This window comes from Chlorocebus sabaeus, chromosome 26 (genome assembly GCF_047675955.1).
Source record: "Chlorocebus sabaeus isolate Y175 chromosome 26, mChlSab1.0.hap1, whole genome shotgun sequence".
Taxonomy (NCBI): domain Eukaryota; kingdom Metazoa; phylum Chordata; class Mammalia; order Primates; family Cercopithecidae; genus Chlorocebus; species Chlorocebus sabaeus.
Genome location: NC_132929.1, coordinates 21,334,948 through 21,353,749, shown reverse-complemented (window position 1 = coordinate 21,353,749; position 18,802 = coordinate 21,334,948). Strand labels below are relative to the sequence as shown.

General features: G+C 45.1%; 1 protein-coding gene across 5 annotated transcripts in view; it reads right to left on the bottom strand.

Moving 5' to 3' along the window:
* Positions 1-16,356, bottom strand: part of SQOR (sulfide quinone oxidoreductase) — a 60,864-nt gene extending 44,508 nt beyond the window's left edge. The window contains exon 1 of one of the 5 annotated variants that reach the window (XM_038009947.2): positions 16,338-16,356. The gene's annotated coding sequence lies outside the window, so the exon portion shown is untranslated. Of the gene's footprint in view, positions 1-8,415; positions 8,751-11,469; positions 11,489-12,247; positions 12,336-16,337 lie in introns of those variants that run through there. The other 4 variants (XM_073012141.1, XM_038009948.2, XM_008016740.3 and 1 more) reach the window with 4 other exon arrangements.
* Positions 16,357-18,802: the final 2,446 nt, after the last annotated feature.

Here is an 18,802-nt window from a genome sequence, read left to right as displayed (position 1 = left end):
GGGCAACAGAGCGAGACTCCGTCTCAAAAAAAAAAAAAAAAGAATGTTTCCACAAGTATTCATTGAGCGCCTACTCAATGGCGCTCTCAAATGGCGCCTACTCAAAGGCTGCGTGCTGAGAGACAGCAATTTCTCCAGGCCTGGCCCCCTCCCACTCTTTTAGCTAGGGCATTGAGGCTTTACACAGGAAAACAAAGTTCTGGAAAGTGATCGCACAAAGGAGCAGCTTTGAGTAGGAGAAACTTCTGGTGTTGGAACAAATTAACCCTGCTGTTGGAGGAGAAACAAAACCAGTTTAACACAGGCTGATTTTTACAGTTAGGAGACTATTGGAGTGGTCCAGGTGTGAGCATTAGAAATGCAAATAAACATTCAGATAAGATAGAGGCTGAGAAGAGAGAAAACTTTCAGCAGATGTGGGAAAGGTTTCTGGAAGAAAAAAAAAAAGCCAAAGTTGACATCTAGGCAGCTGAAGAAAAAGGAATTATATGAGCAGAAAAAGGGAAGTTATGGCAGGGACCTGTTTGGGCTACTTTTGGACAGTTGGGTTCAAGATTTTGAAAGTAGAATCACTTGCAATGAGAATCTCCTAACTGTGGATATAAAGGAGGGCAGTCTAGCGCACTGGGAAGAGGGAGAAAGAAGATTGGCTAGGCATGTGTTACTAAAGTTTACGTCTGAGAGCTTAATCCCAGACAATGGCAATTTGATCTAGGGGTCACAAAGCAGCAACCTGCAAGCCAAGTGCAGGCCGGAGCCGTGTTTTGCTTGACTCACAGTGCTTTTCTTGAATTTTGAATTCAGCATCAGCATTAAAAAATTTGGAAATCTCGCCAAAAATATTCCAGATTCTTGGCCTCTAACACTAAGCCCACATTCTCACATGGAAACTCTTGGCTGGAGCTGAGCAGTCATTGGTCTTCTCCACCCTGCACAAGGTTTCAGTTCACTCCAGCCCCACTCAGCCTATGTTGTTCATTTGTTACCTACTCAGCCCTGGTGTGCATTTAAGCCTGTGGTTACCGCTAATGGCAGTGAGAGCCCTTGGAAGGTCTTAATAAAGCTGGGTTTAGAAAGACTTAGAAAGAGTCCCCAGGAGAAGTTGAGAGGATGAACTGGAGCAATTCAGTTGAGTTCAGCATTTTTGAGTGTTTACTAGATGCCAGGCATTGTGCTAGGCACTGCAGAGTCAATGATGGGTAAGAAGAGTCTATCTGTTATAAAAGGAAAGACCAGGAATATGAAGATCCATTAAGTGGCTGTTTCAGAAATTCAGGCACCAGTGAGGGCGGGGTCTGGGCAATGGGAACAGAGATGAAGGGTGTGAATGTAAGACACACATTGACATTTTTGCGACAATCAGCTATAGGGGATAAAGAAGAAGGAAGAATGTGAACTATGACATTATATCCACTTGTTCAGGTGAATAAAATGAAGACAGGACGTAAGTAGCCATACTAGAATTATTCAAAGTGGAGTAAAGGTCTAAGGCACTGTGAGAGAGAAGAAAAGCACACCCCTTGAAAACTGAATGAGTGCTGTTCTGAGAAAGGATAGCAGCTGCGCTCTTCCTCTTGGCACACCTCCTCTTGAGTAATGGCAGTGCTATTCTTGCCTGTGTGTTCAGGAACTGTATTAGTATATTGTTAACAAATAAAGAAAATGGAGCAATCTTCACTTAGCCCTGCAGGGCCATGTTGAAACTCTCCCTCTGGAGCTGTTATAAATCCAAACATTTGTTTAAATATTAAGCTGTGAAGCAAGTACACCAGTAGTGGGCCAGGACTGAGTCATCAGGAAACAGGAACGATCTATATAGCTCTCTGATGATTCAAGAACTGGAGCCGCACTGGGGTTCTTTAGTTCCCTCACTCTTCAGGGCAAAACTGTAGGAATTTTCTTTACAGAGTTACTGATTAAGAGTTGCTAATGAGGACTTTACAATGAAACAGTGGCTCCCTTTGCTCCTGAGAAATTTCCTACACATTTCCCTGGCCTATGCTTATTTTACAATCAGAGAATGCATTATAACAAGAGAACTGACAAGTTCACCAAACCAATACAATTGCTAAGAAGAAAACAAGAATTATATTTACACAAGGAAAATGCTTGCATTCAGATTCCAGGAAAGAAAACACATGTCAGTCAATTGGATTATTTCAACTGAAAGTTAAGAGTTTTGACTGAATTATATAGAAAAAAAAAAAGAACACCTTGTTTTTCTGCTTGCTATAGCCAGTGGGAGCCTGACTTCTCACGTTCTAGTACATAAATAAGCACAACTTAGCTCTACTTCAACCCCACCACTCATAGTTGGCCTCTGGTCAGGCAATTTTCAGGTTTCCTTCCCTAGTCTGTATATGCCTGTGTGTGCCCATCTGCAGACTGTAGGACACGACTCACTGGAAAAAGAAGTCTGATGTGGAATCAATGTACTCCCAGTCACACAACAGGGATCAACTTGTTTTCCTGAGTTTGTTAAATGACCACATTAAAACTACTCATCAGCCTCAGGAGCATTGGGATTTCCACTCAGAATCTGACATGCAAGAAGTTCACTGTAAACCGGACTGGCCATTTCATTCAGGCATATCATTCCTTGAAATCCAGTGTGTGAGGTCTTACCATAATGAGAAAACACTCTTTAATTACAAGGTATACATCTGTTATTTGAACATAGTTGGAGAGACTCTAAACTCAATCCTTTAATAGTTGGGATAGAATGAGGTGTAGACAGCTCACGTGTCTCCTGTGTCCAGCTAGATGACACTGACCTCTTCCCAGTGAAGCTTTGTCTGAGGGCATATCAAAAGTCAAAAGACCGAGGACCATAGCCCAAGGAGTGCTAGGTACAGCTCATCCTGACCCATTTTGGGCCATGTTTTCTTCATCAATGGAATAAAGGAGCAGGCTGGGTGGCATCAAACTTTGCTATCCTCTAAAACTTTGCTATCTTCTAAACGACAAAAGGAAAACAGAAGTTCGCAAGCAGGCTTTCAAATGGGGTCACATGGACTCGAGATGTGAATTTTTGTGGCAAAGAATAACAAGGCTTTAATAAGCAGGCTTGGGACATAATTAGAACGGAAACCATTCCTCCCAATCTCTCCCCGCAAGTCCCCAAATCATTTGTGGAAGTCTTGATATGTGACAGGCATTGTGCTATGCACTTTACATAATTACTCACAAAAACCAGAGAGCTGGGAATTACTATTCCCATTTTATAAGTGAGGAAATGGAGATTGTGAGACCATGAGATAGTCACTTAGCCATTTTGAGTCCATTTCCCTGAGTATGAAATAAGTGGAGGTGTCTAGTTGCCATTAAAGACCTTTCTTATTCAATGATTCGAAACAAGCTTGGATTTCATCACCTAGACCTTGAAAGGCTCATGACTTTCCTCCAAACTCAGATGCCCCTCATCCATCTCAAGCATCATTTATGTGCTCACAGAAACACGAAACCACATTTACTAGACCAGCACTGTCTTGAAGAGCTCTCACAATCTATACTCCAAACACGGTGGTTGTTAAAACACATCATTTTCCTATAAAGACATCATGGGCTACCTTAGAACAAATAGCCAAAGATATAAAAAAGTTATCATAGAATGAAATCACCACAATCCCCACTTCCAGAAGCAGCCCTCCCTCCCAGAAGTCAGAAATTGGTCCCAGAATAAAGACAAGCCATTTTCTCTCCATTCACATAGCTAGGGTCAGAGCTGCTGGTTCCCAGCTGGGCAGAATGAAAATTCCCTGAGGACCTAGAGCCAAAACATGAAGATTCATTATGATCAGAAGGGAGTCATCCCATGGTATTCAAGGATGATCATCAACATCATCACCCATCACCCACCATGCATTTATAAAGTACTTACTATGTACATGGCACAACAGCTAACCTGCGTCACTTACTGAAAAGGCCAAGTTTCTCTTTTCCTAACAATCAAAATCATGAAGGTGAATATGACTTTAACAACCTCAGGCAGGATCCTAGGGACCACACAGGGTGTCTGTAGAAGGAAAGTACATGGGAGACTCTTCTGCCTAGGTGGGGTAAGGGACCCTAAGAGCAAGTGATGGACATGTCGGGATCATGACTTAAAAGAGATGTGCCTAGTTGTAGCCATTTTTTTAAACCAATTGTCCATTTGGTAGAAGCAGTTGTATTAATTTGCTAGGGCTGCCATAACAAAACACTATAGACTAGATGAAGTCTAGAACAGAAATTTATTTTCTCAAAGTTCTGGAGATTGAAAGTCCAAGACCTCGGTGCTGACGAGACTGGTTTCTCCCGGGACCTCTCTCCCTGGTCTGCAGAGGGCCACCTTCTCACTGTGCCTTTGCGTGGCCTTTTCTCTATGCACATGTGCTCCTGACGAGTCTTCTTCTTATAAGGATACTATTCATATTTGATTAGGACCCTACTCTAATGATCTAAATTTAATTATTCTTTAATTTTTTTTTTTTTTTTTTTTTGAGACAGAGTCTTGCTCTATTGCCCAGGCTAGAATGCAGTGGTGTGATGATCTTGGCTCAATGCAACCTCCTCCCGTCGGGTTCAAGCGATTCTCATGCCTCAACCCCCTGAGTAGTTGGAATTACAGATGCACACTACCCCCCACCAGCTAATTTTTTGAATTTTTAGTAGAGGTGGGGTTCCCCTATGTTGGCTAGGCTAGTCTCAAACTCCCAGCCTCAAGTGATCTGCTCACCTCGGCCTCCCAAAGTGCTGGGATTACAGGCGTGAGCCACCATGCCTGGCTAATTATTCTTTTATTGAGACAAGGTCTTGCTATGTTGCCCAGGCTAGCCTCAAACTTCTGAGCTCAAGCAGTTCTCCCACCTCAGCCTCCCAAGTAGCTGGGGCTACAGGTGCTCACCACCACTTCTGACTAAGGCACTATCTCCTAATACAGTCACATTCTAAGATACTGGGGGTTAGGGTTTCAATATATGAATTTGGTGAGTCCGTAACACCAGTATTTGCCCTTCCCAAAGTTATAGACATAGATAGTCCCAGTGTGTTCTAAATTTCTGGGGTTTTTTTTTTTTGTAGTTGTTGTTCTGTTTTGTTTTTTCCACAAAGTTCTCTACCTCCTGTCCCAATTTAGCACTTTCTCAATGTAAATCACAGGGATGATTGGCTAGATCTACTTTTCTTTATTATTATTACCATCCACATCTGGGGATTACAAAGATTTTTAAGGTTGGGATTAAGAAGCTACTGGTTGCCCAGCGCAGTGGCTCACACCTGTAATCCCAGCACTTTGGGAGGCTGAGGTGGGTGGATCACGAGGTCAGGAGTTCGAGACCAGCCTGGCCAACATGGTGAAACCCCATCTCTCCTAAAAATACAAAACTTAGCCGAGCGTGGTGGTCCCAGCTGCTCAGGAGGCCGAGGTAGGGGAACCACTTGAACCCAGGAGGTGGAGGTTGCAGTGAGCTGAGATCATGCCACTGCACTCCAGCCTGGGTGACAGAGTGAGACTCCATCTCAAAAAAAAAAAGCAACTGGTTGGCTTCAAGCCAGGTCTGGGCAGCTTTTCATAAACTACCCAAACTGCTCCTATTTACCAAGTCTTCAGAGTCAATGAGGAGTTATATAGTAGACAGTGGAGCAAGGAAAGGTGAAAGGAAAAGAAAAAAGTACATCTATGCCCAGGAATGCCTTGTCATGGATCTGTCTCCATTCTTTATAAGACATTTCCTGTGTTACAACACATCGGATTAACAAAGCTAGACACAGGCAACATGGGGGAGAAACTGTTCTGCAAAGGAATCCGGTTTCCTTTCAACATTCAATTTCATTTTCACTGGCAGAACACCAGCCACGCAGACACGCACACACAGACCCTGGGCCCTGACTGACATTTCAAGCACCCCCGTTCCAGATGTGTTTATATATTTGTCCAGCCAGAAAAAAAAAAAAAAAAAAAAAAGCCCCAAATTTAAACAAAGTCATTTCCCAAACCACAAGCTGTCTCCTTAATGAATTTGGTTTTTTGGACTTAGTCACAAGCAACCCTTTCCAACTCAACTATTCATTCAATAAATATTGAGTACCTCCCCAGGCTTGGGGATATAAGGCCATAAGCTTGGGAAGGGATACAGATAAGTTCTGATAAATGGTACCTACTTCAGCCCTCTATACCAAGTGCAGTGCTGGGTGCCTTAAATTCTTGGGAAGGTGTTATTATCTCCACTGTACAATGAAGAAGCCGAGGCTCAAAGAAATTCAAAAGCCAAGGTTAGGTTGGGTGTGGTGGCTGCTTTGGGAAGCAGGGAAGGGCAGATCACTTGAAGTCAGCAATTCAAGACCAGCCTCCCCAACATGGTAAAACCCTGTCTCTACCAAAAAATACAAAAATTAGCCAGGTGTGGTGGTGGGCAGCTGGTGTAATCCCAGCTACTAGGGATACTGAGGCAGGCGAGTCACTGGAACCCGTGAGGAGGCTGCAGTGAGCGGAGATTGCCTCACTGCACTCCAGCTTAGACGACAGAGCAAAATAATCTCTTAAAAAATAAAAATAAAAAGCCAAGGTTACAATGGACCTTGGAAATGTCAATGGAAGTGTCAAGCCCAGAAGCCAAGTCATCTGGTCAGAGCCCTATCTACTATCAGAGGATCTTAACCTGGACCCAAGAACGTAGATGAAAAATTTTTTTACATCTTTATTTTTACTGATATTTAATATGTACATCTTTGATTTCTCTAGTATCTAACTGAAATTTAACATTTACTTCAATTATGTATGTAGCCAACAAACTACAGCAGTATTGGCAGTACTAAGACTTTGTCACCAATAGAAATCACAGATATTGGCCAGACACAGTGGCTCATGCCTGTAATCCCAGCACTTTGGGAGGCCAAGGCGGGCATATCACGAGGTCAAGAGATCGAGAGACCATCCTGGCCAATATGGTGAAACCCCGTCTCTACTGAAAATACAAAAATTAGCTGGGCGTGGTGGTACGCGCCTGTAGTCCCATCTATTCGGGAGGCTGAGGCAGCAGAATCGCTTGAACCCGGGAGGCGGAGCTTGTGGCGAGCCAAGACCACGCCACTGCACTCCAGCCTGGTTACATAGCAAGACTCCGTCTCAAATAAATAAATAAATAAATAACAGATATTTTCTTATATTACAAGTGTTACCTATATCTTGAAATATTGTTTATGTTCTTTACTACTTCAAAATTATGGTAACTAATCCACTGCTAGATCTTGTTGTCTAATAACCTTGTTATTAAATAATGCATTAGTTTTTTAAAGACATATATATTACTATAGCATAAATTCGTTTAACGTTTTGACAAGTGTTTTGCAATTGGTTTCCTTTATAATACTCCTCCTTTTGTTTTATATCTTTAAAAAAGCATTGTTCTGGTCCGGCGCAGTGGCTCACTCGTGTAATCCCAGCACTTTGGGAGGCCAAAGTGTGTGGATCACTTGAGGCCAGGAGTTCGAGACCAGCTGGACAACAAGGTGAAACCCGCCTCTACTAAAAATATCAAAATTAGCCAGGTTTGCTGGCCTGCGCCTGTAGTCCCAGCTACTCAGGAGGCTGAGGCAGGAGAATCGCTGGAACCAGGGAGATGGAGGTTGCAGTGAGCCAAGATCGGGCCACTGCACTCCAGCCTGCGCGACAGAGCAAAACTCTGTCTCAAAAAAAAAAGTATTATTCTGAGAAAGAGTCTTTAACCTTCCCAGAAATGCCAAAGGGGTACACAGCACAAAAATGGACCAGAGCCCTGCATTATAGCAATGGGCAGCCCAGGCAAAGCCAGGAGCTCTGCACAGTGTCTTTGAGCAAAAAGCCAGGTTAGAATTACCATAAATAAAAGAGACAGATGAAGAGGAAAGGAAATGAGCCCAGATTCCACCAGAAGACCCTTTCTCCCTTTCCGCCAATTCCTGTTCAGCAGGTGCCCTAAATCCTCTCCCCTTCGGGTTGCAGCTGCAGCCGACCCCTCGAGCGCCCCTCTGTCCCACGCGCAGTGTCGGTGGATGACTGTGTCAGTCCCTGGTCCCCGGACGCCAAGCACCCAGCCCCGCTCAGGGACGGTGCCGAGTGACAATCAACAGGTGGAAGGCGCCAGAAACGTCCACACACCAACACCACGGATACTTCAGTTTTTAAGAACCCCTCTCGGCTTGGCCTCTCCGCGGCCCTGAGGCTCTGACACTCCGAGAAGGAAGCGAGTCCCAAGAGCCGGTTCCAGACAAGGGCAGCAAGAGCTGCGGGTGTCCGGAGTTGAGGAAGCAAAGTTTGGGGCGCGGCGCACCGGGTCTGCTGAATCCCAGCTGCGGAAACCGAGTTAAGCCAACAAACAGCCTCAGTGGTGGGCGCTGTCCCTGCCCAGTCTCCCTCCACTGGCCCAGGGCCAGAGATCGGCCGCGGATGCCTCTTACCCAGGCGTGAGCGGAGCCTTCGGTCACTGCGTTGGCGCAGCAAAAACCGCCGCTCCCTTCTGGGTCTCAAGGCCTTTACCCGGGCCCCGCCCGCCCTCCAGGCGGAGGCTGGAGGCGGGGAAAGCGAGGCTCCCCCCAGGAAAGGTCCCGAAAGGTCCCGCCGTGCCCCGCCCGGCGCCGCAGCCCAGGCACCATGGTCAGTGCACATACCAGGGCTTTGAGCGCTCACGGGGCACAGAACCAGGAACAAGCGTCCATCTGGCCTGGTGCGCTGCTGGCTGGGCAGACTCGCCCCTTGCGCGCCCTGGCCCTGCAGGCTCGGGCGCACAGGCGGAGGACACCGAGGCCACCTGACGCTTCCGCCCCCTGGGTGCCAACAGCGTTTTGTAATCAGGGCAGGCAAAAGCGCAGGCGGGGCGCTGTGCAGAGAGCCCCTGGCTGTTCCCACTGGGTCCTCCTGTGTGCCCTGGGCTTCTCACCAGGTTCCCACAGCCGCCCAGAAACACAGGTATTCCCGCGCTCATTTCACAGAGAAGGTGTCCGAGGTTCAGCTTTGGCGTGCGCTGGAGCCCTTCCCTCAAAACGCGCAGGCAAGGGTAAGCTGACTTCCAGCCACTGGCCTCCACAGTGTTCCGTCCCATATTCATGACTGGACATTTTCAATTGGTAGCTCTTTCAGGTGGATGTAAAGTGTCAGTGAGTGGTTCTCCCCCATACCAGATTCAGTAACCCTTTTTACAATAAATACAGGGTGTCCCAAAAGTCTCATAACCTAAGAAGTGCAAGTGCTAGAAGCTTTCAAAAAAACAACCCTTGAAAGTTTGAGTTTCTTTTACGCTTACTTGGTTTTATGAATTTTGAATATATATATATATATATATTTGAAACACAGTCTCACTGTGTCGCCCAGGCTGGAGTGCAGTGAGTAGAGCAATCTCGGCTCACTGCAACCTCTGCCTCATGGGTTCAACCAACTCTCGTGCCTCAGCCTCCCTAGTAGCTGGGACTACAGTTGTGCACCACCATGCCCGGCTAATTTTTGTATGTTTCAGTAGAGATGAGATTTCACCATGTTGGCGAGCTGGTCTCAAACTCCTGGCCTCAAGTGATCTGCCCTCCTGGGCCTCCCAAAGTGCTGGGATTACAGGCGTGAACCACCATAACCGGCCTGAATTATTTTTAAAAATGTTTTCAACTGATACTTTCTATCTTTAATCAAAGGAACTGACTGTGTCTAGGCAAAATCATCATGAACAATATAATACAAACGCAGACTGTAGACTTTTATTGGTAACTCAATTCCATCTGCAGGATTGCTTCTGTGACATTCTGTGACATGATCTTTTCTTTTTTTTTTTTTTTTTTTTTTGAGATGAAGTCTCACTCCCTTGTTCAGGCTGGAGTGCAGTGGCATGATCTCAGCTCACTGCAACCTCCGCCTCCCAGATTCAAGTGATTCTCCTGCCTCAGCCTCCTGAGTAGCTGGGACTACAGGCATCCACCACTACCCATGGCTAATTTTTGTATTTTTAGTAGAGACAGGGTTTCATCATGTTGGCCAGGCTGGTCTTGAACTCCTGACAAAGTGATCCACCCACCTTGGTCTCCTAAAGTGCCGGGATTACAGGTATGAGCCATCACACCCAGCCAACGTGATTTTTTGAAATGGCAAATAACTCTGGTAAAGAAGCTCTGAACAAAACAAAGTATACTCTTTTCTTCCTTTATTCCAATGGAACCATTCCTGGAAATTTTAGTATATTAAAGCCATGCAAAATGCTTAATGTTTATAATTATCTGAACTAGAACCTAAATAACTTTACCAAAAAAAAAATGGTTTTTGCATACTTGAATGTTGGCACAAGGCACAGGACACCAGAAATTGTGCAGGACTCTGGACAGTTAATTGGGTTTTTGGTTTTTTTGTTTTTTTGTTTTAATTGAGACAGGGTCTTACTCTGCTACCCAGGTTTGAGTGCAATGGTGCAATAACAGCTTACTGCAGCCTTGACCTCTGGAGCTCAAACAGTCCTCCCACCTCAACCTCCCAAGTAACTGAGACCACAGGCATGTGCCACCATGCCCGACTAATTTTTTTCTAAATTTATTTATTTTTTGTAGAGATGGGGGTCTCACTATATTGCCCAGGCTGGTCTTGGACTCCTGGGCTGAAGCCATCCTCCTGCCTCAGCCTCTCAAGATGCTGGGATTAGAGGAGTGGGCCACCATGTCTGGTCAGGACAGTTCATTGTTATATGGCACTGTTCACATAGCATGGGAGGTTGGCTTCCTTGGTTCCCGCTCTCTAAATGCCAATAGACTCTGTCCCAAATTTATGACAAATAAAAAGTCCCCTCCCATATTTCCAAAATGCTTCACCCCACGTCCCAGTCCCATCACCGTCCACATCCAAGCCAAGAAGCCCTGGTTTAAATGGGAAGGATGCAGGCAGGAAGGAGTCACAGGGGATGTGCTGCCTGCTGGGTGGCTTGAGACTGATGGCTGCGGAATCAGATTCAGAGTTAAGAAACATGTCCTGGGCCGAGTGCGGTGGCTCATGCTTGTAATCCTAGCACTTTGGGAGGCTGTGGCGGGCGGATCACGAGGTCAGGAGCTCGAGACCAGCCTAGCCAGCATGGTAAAACCCTGTCTCTACTAAAAATACAAAAAAATTAGCCAGGCATTGTGGCACGTGCCTGTAGTCCCAGCTACTCAGGAGGCTGAGGCAGGAGAATTGCTTGAACCCGGCAGGCGAAGGTTGCAGTGAGCCAAGATTGTGCCACTGCACTCTAGCCTGGGTAACAGACTGAGACTCCATTAAAAAAGAAAGGAAGGAAGGGAGGGAGGGAGGGAAGGAGGGAGGGAAGGAAGGGGAGGAAGAGAGGGAGGGAGATGTCCTGACCATATCCCACATGCTGAAAGTCTCCAGTGTATTTGTTCTACTATCTCACTCAACAACCCTCCTTCCAGTGCAAAAGAGAACACTTCAAAAGAGAACAGAAGTTGTAACTTGCCCATCAGACAAGGAAGGGGACTGAGAGTTGACTCACTTACTCATGCAGTCATTCTTTCATCTGATGGATATTCTCTGAGTCCTCGCCTTCTGTGTCCAACTAGCCCTGTGCCTGCTATCTAGGCATACACTGTTGAAAAAAATCAGACTTGATTCCTACCCATGTGAAGTTTGCAGAGGAATGAAAGTGCACTTGGGGATATAGGAAACTGAAAGAAGAATCATTAAAGGGTGGGAAGTGATAGGAGGAGCTAGCACTAAGAGGAACACACCCCAATTCAAGAACATCCGGGAGAAGGAAAACAAATCCAAACCAGGGCTCTGGGAAGATCTGCAGGCACATGGGCAGAAAGGGCTGGCAACAGGAACGGGTGGAAATAGAGAATGGAACAGTGAAAGGGATCCTTATCACAAGAAAGGGAAGGCTCAGGAGGAAGATCAGAGCAAAGAGGCTGATCCTCCCGTACTGTCCTTCCTGCCTGATCAGCAAGCCCCACCCTCATCCCTTCCCTGCAGCAAACGCTTCCTGGGTGAGTAGCTAGAGAAGCAGCTCATACCCTAGCCTCCCCAGCAAACCCTCCCTAGCTGGGACAGTAACCTAGCCAAGGCTTCACAGCTGCAATGAGACTTGTGGGAGAGCTGGGAATGAGTTCCTGCTATGCATCAGGGAGCAAGCATCACAGGGTGTTTCATCCTGCCAAACCATAAGGCAGCCTCAGAACCAGATAGGCAGATGAACAGGGTGTGTTAGTTTGTTTTCACACTGCTGATAAAGACATACCCAAGACTGGGAAGAAAAAGAGGTTTAATCGGACTTACAGTTCCACGTGGCTGGGGAGGCCTCAGAATCATGGAGGGAGGCAAAAGGTACTTCTTACATGGTGGCAGCAAGAGAAAATGAGGAAGAAGCAAAAGCAGAAACTCCTGATAAACCCATCAGATCTCATGAGACTAACTCACTATCATGAGAATAGCATGGGAGAGATCAGCACCCATGATTCAATTATCTCACCCTGAGTCCCTCCCATAACACGTGGGAATTCTGGGAGATACAATTCAAGTTAATATTTGGATGTGGACACAGCCAAACCATATTACAGCATAATACTTGTGTTTTATGCCTTGCTTTTAACAGACATCCCCAACACCTCCCAATCATGCTGTTTTCCTCACAGCTAATCTGCTTATCAAATAATAACCAAAACTGCCATAGAGTTTCCTCATCTGTGTCATTGAAGGTCAAGTTGTTGTTGTTGTTGTTGTTGTTGTTGTTGTTGTTTTCAGACAAGAAGCACTAATGTATATGGAGGTTCTATCTCAATCAGCATTCTCGGTTGCAAGAAAGAAACCAGCTCTGGATGCTTTAAGTAGAAAAGGGACATTAGGCTGGGCACGGTGGCTCACGCCTGTAATCCCAGCACTTTGGGAGGCCGAGGCGGGTAGATCACGAGGTCAGGAGATCAAAACCAGCCTGGCCAAGATGGTGAAACTCCATCTCCACTAAAAATACAAAAATTAGCCAGGCGTGGTAGCAGGTGCCTATAATCCCAGCTGCTCGGGAGGCTGAGGCAGAGAATTGCTTGAACCCTGAGGCGGAGTTTGCGGTGAACCAAAATTACGCCACTGCACTCCAGACTGAGCGACAGAGCGAGAGTCCATCTCAAAAAAAAAGGAAAAATGGGGGGACATTAAAAGGCTCTCAAGGATTCACAGAACCATCAAAATGATGGGTAATGATGGGAGGAGAAATGCACAGGAATGAGGACAGCTCTGGAGAATCAAAAAGCAGAATGTACACCTTGTTTTAGCCGAAACAGCCTGGCTACCCACAGGATGCTCCCACGTCATCACAAATTACTCTAGAATGATTGACACAAATATAAAGAGAGTGAAAGTGAAAGTTCTCAGTGGGAGTTTCCAGTTGACCAACTGTATGTCAAAGGCCAGCATTGTAGCCGTCAGAGCAGGGAGAGAATGTACTTGGCCCTCTTACTTCCGCCAGAACTATTATGATGGGTATTCCTTCAAAAAATGGAAAGGGGGATTGAATACTGGCAGCAGCGGATTGGGGGAGAAAGCTGTCTACTATAGGCTCCACAAATATAAGATCTCCTTATCATATACTGTTTTCTACATATATAAACAAAGTGGTATAATAGTGAAAATTGGCCGGGCACAGTGGCTCATGCCTGTAATCCCAGCACTTTGGGAGGCCAAGGTAGGCAGATCACTTGAGGCCAGGAGTTCAAGACCACCCTGAGCAACATGATGAAACCCCACTCTACTAAAAATACAAAAAAAAAAAAGAAAAGAAAAAATTGCCAGGTGTGCTGGCACATGCCTGTAATCCCAGCTACTCAGGAGGCTGAGACATGAGAATCGCTTGAGTCTGGGAGGCACAGGTTGCAGTAAGCCGAGATCATGCCACTGTACTCCAGCCTGGGCAACAGAGTTAGACCTTGTCTCAATAATAATAATAACAATAATACTCAGTCCTAGTGCCACAAAAGGTTCTGCTAAATACATGTATTATTAGAGTACTGGAGAGCAGGCAGGGGTGTGGTTCAGGCAAGCTTAGACTCCACCCAGAAAGGTCTCCTAGGACCTAAGAAAAGTACTGGATCTAAAATCAAGTCTTTCTCAGAAATCTAGTCTCAAATTGGGTTTGGGGCAATTCTTTACACCTAAATTTTGTCGTTGTTAAAATGGAGATAAGGCCATCATCATGGTTGCTTTTGTGCTACAACAGCTGAGCTGAGCGGTTGCCACAAAGAACATATGACTTGCAAAGTCTAAAATATTTAGCCCTTTACCTGAACAGTTTGTTGACCCCGTCATAGATGCTAAAAGCATCCTTGTTGACTGTCTGCCTATTTTGCTTCTAAGTTCAAAATAGACACTATGCTCCATTAACCATTTCCACAACCCCCTGCTGGTAAAGCCCAGTGATTGCCCCTCAAACCCTGCCTTTTGGTGGGTAAGGCAATTAAAGCCTCCCCGCTTCTGGCAGTTAAGTGCCACCTCCTGGCCCCATCATGCCCACAGATGCTGACAAGCTCAGATTGTAACCGCCACTCTTTTTTTTTTTTTTTTTTTTTTTTTTTTTTTTGAGACGGAGTCTGGCTCTGTTGCCCGGGCTGGAGTGCACCATCGTCCCAGCCTGCAGAACTTCTTAGTGATGTTGGTGCCCTTCTCATCAGTGCATTTTGATGGCTGGGAGAACGGTGTATCTTGTGTGCCTTCTCATGGGACATATTCTCTGGTGGGTCTTTTGGCCTTATATATTTTTGAATTTTAAAATAAATATAATATCTTATTACAAAAATAGAGATGGGGATTCACTGTGTTGCCCAGGCTGGTCTCGAACTCCTGATGAGCTCAGGCAGTCCACCAGTCGCAGACTCTCAAAGTGCTGGGATTACAGGTGTAAGCTGCTGTGCCTGGCCCGGCCATATATAATATAGCCCTTCGAACACGTCCACTTCCTTCAGCCTCTTTATTCTTATCTGTACTATCTGCCTGAGTGAAGAAGGAGATTGGGGAAAAGCATTAAACTACCCAGCAGAGCTTCAGGAAAGCTAATAGGGAGTCCGTCAACCAAAGTCAGAGAAGCCCCGTGTCTTCCAGGAATGGGCCTGTCTTAGTATCCCTGCCAGCCTTAACTATTTGCTCGGAGTGGCCTGTGTAGGAAGCATGCCTGGGTGCAAATGCAGGTAGGTCTCAGAGTACAGCACCGGAGCCCTTAGGCCATTTTGCTCCCTGTGGCTGGAGGTATGTGAGGCACATTCTCCTGGCCACCATAGGAGCCCAGGATGGGTGTGACACAGCCTGATTTAAACACCAGTCTGCATCTTTAATAACAGGTCTGACTTGTAAAGTAGCACAAGCTGCTGCTCAGGATGGCACTGCTTTCAGGAGTGTCTTTTGAGTCAGTAGAATAAGAGCGCTCCAGGCAGACTGCATAGGGACAAAGTGATCTGTGTGTGCCTCACCTCCTCTCTCCCTGCTATTATACTTGTAATCCAAACAGGAAAGAAGTACTTGCCCTGACTCAGAGGCAGTCTGTTCCCTGTTCCTCCATTCTGAGAGGGTGAATTTACAGATCTTAGGATTCCTCACTTGAGGCCTAGGCTGTGAGGTGGTTAAAGGCCAAAAACAACCCACCTGCAATGAGTGCATTTGCCTGGAAGCTGCAACTGCAGCAAGAGCCATTGATGTCGCAGTACGTAATGCCAGTAAGAGTCTTAGGGATCACCTCCTGTCTGTACATTTATCCCTAAGGGAAACTGACTTTCTCCAGGGATAAAAATGTGGCTTCTAGTACTAGCTATGCTCTTTCTTCAAAGCGATAATGGTGCAAAATAGATGGAGCTGAGTGGTAGGTTACAGACCCAGAAATGCAGGCCCAGGAAGGCAGCATCAAAGGTAGATTTCTACAGATGGTGGTGGGGATGAAATGTTTCAAAATAGCCCTGCCTTAACGGGAATGTCCTAACCATCCCGGAGTTGTTAATTTCTCCTAGCAGTTTTGCCTTCCTTCTATCAGCAGCATTGTTATCTCAAGGAGACGCTCCTGAGTCAAATCTCACCCAGTTCCAGTCTCACTGTTGCTCATTTCTATCCCTAGAGGTGTGGAGTTTTAGTGGCTGTCTAGAATTAAAGCAACCTTGCAGGAAAATAACAGTTCTGTGTATCCTCACCACTAGGCTCTCTCGTAACAGAGAAACTCATGCCTCCTTCACTTTTGTTCTTCCAATATTATCAGACTGGATAAAGAAAAACAGCAGATGGATTGGTGTGGCCCCATAATTCCCCATTATGGATATAGTTTTATCAAGATATTTAAAGTAAAACTCCTAAGGTCAATTTCTATCTCTACTCCTAGGGTCTCCAACTTAAAAAAACTCACCTTTTTCCAGAAATCAAATCCCAGCCCCACCACTTATGCCCGTGTGATCCTGGGCAGTTATCAGATGCAACGTGTCTCAGCTTTCTCATCTGTAAAATGGTAATAACAGTAGTTACCTCCTAAGGTTGCTGTTATGAGATAACATGTATAAAGCAACTGGAATACAATAGCTGCTCAGCAGAGCTGGGGCTCTGAATTTTAGGTTTGAGAAGGAGCTGATGTAGATCTGGTATTAGAAATCCAGCCAAATATGAGAATAAGAAAAGAAATTGGACAAAATAAGGGAAACACCCAGCAACGAAATAAGGGAAACACTCAGGTGTGTGGCTGAGAGCAAGATTACATCTCTGTGCTGGTCATTGATATCTTCGTCCTTGTATTCCTGGATTAGCAGACATGGAAATATATAAACTGCTAAGTAGGATCCTTATTATTAAATTAAATAATGTACATTAAAACATTTTGAAAAATATAACTTACTAGAATAACCTAAAAGATGGTGACATGCTTATAGCTGCAATAAATAGAGATGTGTTAGGGACAGGAGGACAGTATGGTAAAAATGTTTGTGAAAATGTGGAAAACAAGAACCTTAGCGTAGGAATCAAATCCCATGGGAACCCAAGAAAAGTCTAGCGCTCAAGTCTCACAGAGCCCATACAGGCAAATTGGCTCAGGATCCAAGGCATTTTGAGGGAGCTGATTACTTTGTCCCCTTTCAGAAGCAGAAGTTCATCGATCCCCTACTAATCTCCACTTAATACTCATCCAGTCTCTGTCAGTATCTGTGTGCCCTCTCACTTGTTTGATTACTAAAGGGCTGACTCTCTCTGACTATTCTAGTGCATATTCCCAAGATAGTAATTGACTAAGCCATTGAGATTCCCTGCAGCCTCCATCTAGGCAGAGTTTCTCCAGCCAGACCAGTTCATCACTGACTAGCCCATGGGTTGGCTACTCTTGGGCCACGTATCCACCCCATATCCAATCAGCTAAGGCCTGACATCATAGGCTCAGATGAATAAAAGCATGGAAATACATGGGATCCCAAACATCCCAGCAAGATCTTTGGACCAGAATGTTTTTCTTAAATGACAATTCTGAGCATGACTGTTAATAGATGACAGATGAATTGATCATTAATTGATCAAAACCTCAAGCCTAACATCAAACTAGGAGACTCAAAAAGTTAGAAAATATCTTAAATCCTATAAAATGTTTCAGATAGATTGCTTTCAAGCATCTCACTGTTTAAACGAAGCTCAGACAATACAGAAAATCCTAACTTGCCTAAAAAGCTATAGTTAAAAAGGCTTAGGCCAGCCAGGAGCAGTGGCTCACACCTGTAATCCCAGGACTTTGGGAGGCTGAGGCCGGTGGATCACTTGAGGCCAGGAATTCGAGACCAGCCTGGCCAACATGGCAAAACCCCATCTCTACTAAAAATACAAAAAATTAGCGGGGGGTGGTGGTGGGCGCCTGTAGCCCAAGCTGCTTTGGAGGCTGAGGCACAAGAGTCGCTTGAACCTGGGAGACAGAGGTTGCAGTGAGCTGAGATCGCGCCACTGCATTCTAGTGTGGGCAACAGAGCAAGACTGTCTCAAAAAAGAAAAAAGGCCTAGGCCGGCTGAACTTCATCAGATCAATTGAGACAATACTAGAATTTGTAGAACTAGGGGAACAATACCACAAGATGGCAGCATTACCCCTTTTGTGCCTTGTGTTAACAAGTCTGAGAGCCGGATTATCTGTTGAGCCTACTCTCAATTTGCCCACCTCTTTCCTGAAGCTATTTTTAAGAGACCTGAGCAGCCCCTAGTTGATGGAGAAGATATAAATCTAAACAGATATGGCATCTATTTTTGTGTCCTCCAGTTCACTCATTATCCCTGAGCTCATTTTATTTCTAAAATCTCAGAACCTGTTATCATTATTTTTTAGTCTAACTAAATACATAATTAGTCATGGAAGCAGTGGCTTATATTATCCAAGGATTACAAGCTCCTTAGCAATGTCTGAATTGCAGAAATTCAATTTTTTAATTGTAATATTCTTTATTTGGCATTTATATAATCCGATTTTTCATTATAGCCTTTTAAAATCTATGTATATTTCTTTCCTACAAGATTCAATTCAAGCCCAAAATACATATTGAAAACCAATTATGAATGTTAATTTTATGTGGGAACTTGGATAGGCCATGGTGCCCAGTATCTGGCCAACTACCAGTCTAGATGTTGCTGTGAAAGTATTTTTAAATGAGATTAAATTTAATTCAGTAGACTTAGAGTGAAGGAGATTGTCCTCCATAATAGTGGGGGCCTCATCCAAGCAGTTGAAGGCTTTAAGAGAAAAAGACTGAGATCCCCAGGGAAGAGGAAATTCTGCCTCCAGACCGCCTTCGGACTCAAACTACAACATTGACTCCTCCCTGGGTTTTCAGCTGTTGGCTTGCCCTACAAATT